This window comes from Synchiropus splendidus, chromosome 5 (assembly GCF_027744825.2).
Source record: "Synchiropus splendidus isolate RoL2022-P1 chromosome 5, RoL_Sspl_1.0, whole genome shotgun sequence".
Lineage (NCBI taxonomy): Eukaryota > Metazoa > Chordata > Actinopteri > Syngnathiformes > Callionymidae > Synchiropus > Synchiropus splendidus.
Window position 1 is genome coordinate 17,365,564 of NC_071338.1, and position 6,000 is coordinate 17,371,563.

The 6,000-nt window shown below is 45.1% G+C and overlaps 1 long non-coding RNA gene across 1 annotated transcript; it reads left to right on the plus strand.

Annotated features, from left to right (window-relative positions):
- The first annotated feature begins 3,134 nt into the window (after nucleotides 1-3,134).
- LOC128759442 (uncharacterized) lies at nucleotides 3,135-5,278 on the plus strand. Its single transcript, XR_008414585.1, has 3 exons — nucleotides 3,135-3,315; nucleotides 4,076-4,119; nucleotides 4,836-5,278. It is a non-coding gene; the product is annotated as an uncharacterized LOC128759442 (long non-coding RNA).
- The last annotated feature ends 722 nt before the right edge of the window (nucleotides 5,279-6,000 follow it).

The window sequence follows — 6,000 nt, forward strand, 5'->3', positions numbered from 1 at the left end:
GAGATATGTGATGTGTCTGAGGTATGAAGGTGAACCCAGGTTGTCTTACTGTAGTTCTGCCCCCACACAAGTGTGTGTGGGTTGCCAATTAGACCCAACAAATATGACACACTTGACTCCCCAGCTTGAACCGTGGCTCGAGATAATAGGCCTTTTCCTGCAGCTCAATCGATGACATAATGTCCCAGGGAGAATGTCTGACCGCACACACTCACACACACCTTTTCCTTGCCGTCCGTGCTTGACTCCTCTACTGTCGACTAAAATGTCGGCCTGTCATTTTCGAACAAAGAAATGCGCTTCCTTTTGTCTTCCAAGAAACAAACAAAATCAATGTATTGTGAATTTCTTTGTACATTTAAGTAATAGCCAGGTGCCTCTAAACCAAGATCTGAACCCTTGTGGTCAGACTGTGAAACATGTTCAAGTCTGTGTTTGACCTCTTGTCTTTTTTACCTCTATTAAATATCATTATTTGAATGTCCTTATTGAGCTCTAGATTCCCATTCCCGCAAATGCATAAGGTCAACACAAGTTGGTGTGTTTCGAAGAATCGGTCCCACAAGTGTAGCTATACACGGCACATGTATGTGATGAGATATTGCTTACTCATGGCACTTGAGCTGAGCGATTCCACTGCGAGTTCAGAGGCATGAAGTGACTGAACGTCAGTTTCTGTGTTTCTCCATCAGGCGTTACACTCTGCATTAGCGTGGGTTAGCTAGTCTTTGCCGCTAAATTTGGAGATGAGGACTGATGGTAAAAGGAAGCGGACCAGTTCTCATGGCTGGATGGGAATCGGTGCAATTATTTATGAGGGTGGGATTTTTAAAAAATATTTTCTCTTTGGGGGTGTGGGTTGACAGTTAGGTGCGTGCGTGAGTCTAATGTGCCTCCATCAGCTGTCAGAGTGGTGGATGTCACAGCTCCTGCTCCTCCCCTCCTCCTCTTCGCTGGCAATGTCATGTTGTCAGCTCCCATATGGTTGTCTACAGCGGGGGGGTTGTTCTTTGGGGGGATGGTTGGACTGTGAGGGAGAAGACATAGGCACATGGGCAGCCTCCGTCTTTTTCCTGTCGCGGGCGACACTTCTCTGCTTGCTGGTGTGCCCCGGGTTTCACCCCTTCAGCCCCCTCTGTCCTATCAGTAAAGATATCAGGAACTACAGTATTGTGCTTTTGTTTCTGTTTCTTTTTGTCTCTCACCTAAAAACACCCTTAGAGCATTGGATTTGATTCATGTTGTCTGATAAACGTTCATATACTGAACTAGTGCAGATGCCAGAGTGGTTGGTGGCAGCCCTCTGAGCTGCTGCTGCTCTTGCTGAACATGAACGGACGCCCTGCGAGGGTGTGTTCCAACACTTCAAATCATTGTTGTTCACCTTCAAAACCACAACTGTTTTTTGTGACAGATTGAAAGCCAAGGATGCGTAGTCAATATTTATTTCTTCAGGTATGGGTTTGAGGTTGAAAAAGGAGACTCACTTTTGCAGTTTCAAATAAACAGACTTTTAAAAATAAACGTTCAATTTGAAGTGGTCTTGTTCTGCTTTGTCTTCAGGCTGTCATCTCCCCAACCACACCCACCCTCTTCATGCCCTCATCGACTGCGTGGATGAACCTCAGTGGTTCTTCTCTTCTTCCATTACCTGGTCCTTTCTTACATATTCGTCATCCATCCTGTAAGGATCTCCTTTCCACATGTTCCACAAACCACCTGAGTCTGACCTCCCCATTTCTGCCCTCTGATATACCTGTTTCTATTCTTGTCCTTCCCAGTGCCTCCCAATGAAAAGCTGAGCATCTTCTAACTGTGTTATCTTTGAGCTACTGTCTCTAAACATACAGGACTCACTACTGTCCTCGTGAGCTTCTCTTTCACTCCAGCTGCCGCTCCTCAGAGAACACTCCTGCCAGTCGTTTCCACCCGTTCCACCTTGCCTGCACTCTCTTCTTCACTTGCATTCATCTTAGTTCATTCCTCAATGGAATGACGATGGGTCAGGTAACAGCATTCATACTGTGACATTTTGAATGATTCTGCTAAAACAAATGTGGCTTCATTCCCTCATCCCAAGCCCCATTTTCTGCAATGTTTGGGGGAACCCAACTGATCACCCACATTATCAAAATAGCAGTGCCTTGGTCACTTCCCTGCTCTCAATCAGAGCCGCATTATTCCTGAATATTCTCACTTGACTGCGGCTAGTAGAATATCTTGCTGAGATTTTAATGGGCTCATCGACACTAATCTCACACCTGGTGGAAACATTACTGGTGGCACCATTGAAGGGAATTAAAAGGAGGATTGTGTTAGCAGTTTGAATCAGTGACAAAGCTACAGCACTTCAGTCATGCTGAAGTTTAAGTTGTTTAAGTGTATGTGTTCTGTACTTGGTCCCCCCATCGTTCTCCCAAGCCAACCAAGGCAAGTGGTGTTCCTGCCAGGCCGTGTTTTATATCCAGTTATATTTTCTGTCTCTGTCAAATAATAATGTGTTGGCTGCTGTTGTTGTGTGGCTGGCGACGTGTTGGATGGTCCAAACCCTCCTACTACTTAATGAATCTCATTGTAGAATTCTGCTCTCCAATTTCCAAACCTCAGCTCCCCTTAATTCATCTAGCATTGCGCTGACCTCCTTGGTGTTTCCTTTGAATCAGCCCTCATATGCAACAAAAATCAAACTAAAAATCATCTTTCAAATCAAAAGCAAGGCATCCTGAAACCTTACAGGCAGTGAATTCGATTGCTCAAAAGAGGAAGTTCACACTAGGACTCACAGATTGTCTCCTTCTCGGACACTGAAGTGATATTTACAAAACAACAGAAAAGCCCCACATCATACTCGTCCCGGTCTCCCAGCTCGCAGCGCCCTTGCGCAGAGTGCTCCCCGGCTGCAGGCTCCATAGCACGGATGGAGCCAGTCTGAGTGCTTTGTGTTTGCTGTAACACAGAGTCATCACTGTCAGAGCCATTGATTTGTCAACAACATAGTGAAACACTGGCCATGGATAATGGCCCATCTACTACACAGTTGCTGCAGTTTTCTGGACAGCGAATGAGCATCTGTTGTTGTTGTTTTTCCTCTTTCTGTCTTCCGCCTGCTCGACCTCCTTCTCTCCTCCCACACACATAGACACACACACACAGAGTTCGAAAACTATCGAAGAAAAGCAATGTGTCTTGTTCAGTCACTAAATAGCTGTCTGGTTTGTGTCTCCTGAGGTGGCTGCACATCAGTGGGCACACCATCTATTAGACCACTGCAAAGCCATCAAACCTGCACGCGTGCGTGGATGATAAATGCACCAGGTGAGCGCACAGACGAACAAGTATCTGCAGAAGTCAACTGGGGTGTTAAACAAACAGGTTCGTTTTTTTTTTAAGTATAGAGACACAACAACATCGGCAACTTTTCCTTCGATCTTTTACACTACTGCCACTTTTTATGAGCTTATGATGCAGTGAGATCGTACACTACAATCTATTCTCTAAAGTAAAGGGAGTGTTGGAAATTAATGTTGTAGTGGAAAGAAGAATAAGATTTTAGTAATAAATAAGATTTATCTCCTCACTTTGGTTATGTCTTTCCCCAGTCAGGAGCGCGTTATAAAAAAAAAAGCTGGCCTCAAAATAGCTGGCCAGTTAGAGGTGGTGACTTATAAATACAGATTCTTCTGTAGTTTTATCCCTCTTTTACTTTCATACTGAATTTATCTCTCATGTACTTCAATTCAGTTCATGTTTAACACTTCACCCGGTCATTATTTCAGGCTGTTTTCTTGGAATGTTTCGTTTAAGTTTAGCTATGGATTATAGACTTCACTTACCCTGTAACTAAGTATTGGTGTGAGCTAAAGCACACTTGGTTCAGGATGGCGTGGAGTCCAAGGGGGAGACAATCGTGCTTCAACGCTGTTCAGATGGACTTACCCCGAACAGGTTTGACCACTCTGCAAGACAAAGTGGCATAAGAATATACCGGTGCCAAATTTTTGTTGGAATCTCATGGACCTTTTTCATTACAAGCAGGCAGTTCACCAAAGCCTTCTCCGATTTGTTTCCATTACAGCTTATTGATTTACAAAAACAAGGCAGTCCAGCGGCATGAATGAGGTTAGTGATGGAGGATGATGGGACTTTTGGAATAGAACCTGAACTCAATTCAACAATTCAATGCAGACATTTGTTTAAAAATGTCAGGAATCACACTTCTCTCACACTTGTACATACAGAGCTCAACTACAGTGAGAGGAAATGCGTAACATAATACAGTATGTAGCTTTACGATATTAAGGGTTCGCAACTATAGCTATGTAATAGTAATACGGGAAACCTGGTTGAGAGGGCTGCAGGTCGACCTGCAAAGCTGCCTTCAGCACCACCAGTAGTCATGGTGAAAAGCATGTCTGGATCAGTTCTGAGTCAGACAGTCTTCTAGGTAGAGAACTTAACCGCTGCTTTGTTCTGTCCATCAACTCTGGTTTGAAGACTGAATTTTAGAGTGCGTGTCCTCCAACTCATTCATCACGACGGCAAGCATTGCTGCTGTGATGATATTTATTATGTACTTTCAAACTAGTGTTAGCAGCAAGCACACTGCATATCACAGTTCATGAGAAGTGCCTCATAAACAAAGGTGGACAGATGACTATTATTGTGGTCATAGTTGTGGTACCTGCTCACGTAATGAGTTCTGTTCTGTAAATCATGTGGTCACATCAGAATTAATATCATTTGACCAGTGTTATTATTTTCATGCATCATACTTTATCATTTCTGGGCTACCTCCAGCTTCAAGCATGTTCCTGTGTGATTTTTCTTTTTTTCAGGTCCTTCCGGCGACTGAGTTTGAGCCCCGTGATGTAAGCAAACCTGCCTCTCCGTGCTCATTCCCTTTGATTCATCCCTTTAGTTAGCATGTGGCTGCGTGACGGATCTATCTGCTCTGCGACTGGCAGCCGACGGCCTGGCAGCTCTGATAGCGCTGCACTCCATTTCAGTAAATAGGAACTCAATTGAACCGAGACTATTTAAACAGTTCATGTAAGCAGATTCGGGGCAGAGGGCAGAACGCACCGCCACTGTAGGACTCACATGTACTGTATGATCGTGGCTACAATAAACAGATCGACTCGAGCTTCGGAATAGTTTGGCAAAACGGAGGGATGACACAACAGAAGTAGCCCTGAGTTGTTTTTGATGCTTGGGTACCCTCTGACCCACTAAATCACATGCTGTGCTTACAAAACCACGCACACAAAGATACAAATGACACAAGGCGGACAAGCAGGATGCACCCCGGGACAAGTTTCCGCCTGGACGCCCTGGTGCCCAAGCCTGTTCTGCCCCGCTCTGCTCCCCCTTCAGGCCCACTGCCCTGCTCTGCCCACAGGCCTCAGCAGACTGGCCACTGGAGAGAGCGACCTCCTCTGACTCTAACACTATGTGGCAGGGCAACCTAGAGACAGATGTTTCCTGCCACTGGCGTGGAGCTGAAGAGGAGATGGTATCACATGAACACAAGGAGAAAGAAGAAGAAGACAAAGTGAGACACTGAACGGTTGAATGGTAACGTTGAGAGAAAGGCGGAGCAGTTGGTGGTGGTGGAGGGACGGAGCGAGGAGAAATAAATCAAGTCAATGCAATTGGTGGCGATGGCTGCTGCAGTGTCATTAGGAATCCCGTCACGCAGCGGCTCCTCCGAGCATTCAGCAGACGTTGGTTGACAGCAGGCCAAAGAGGAATTTTAATTTTTTTCTTACGCCGTGTTTCCAAGCTCCCACCTCAGCAACCCTGGCCTCCCTGCACAACAAGACTGCCAATTCTGACAGCCAAACTCATCCTCAACATCACTGCTCCCCTCACAAGATACCATTCACCTCAATATTACAACATATCGTCCTTCATACACAGCATTTCTGAGTGGAATATAGAATTTCAGTTTACCATTATTTGAAAATCTGTAAATAGCTAAAGAAATATGGTATGTGTTTT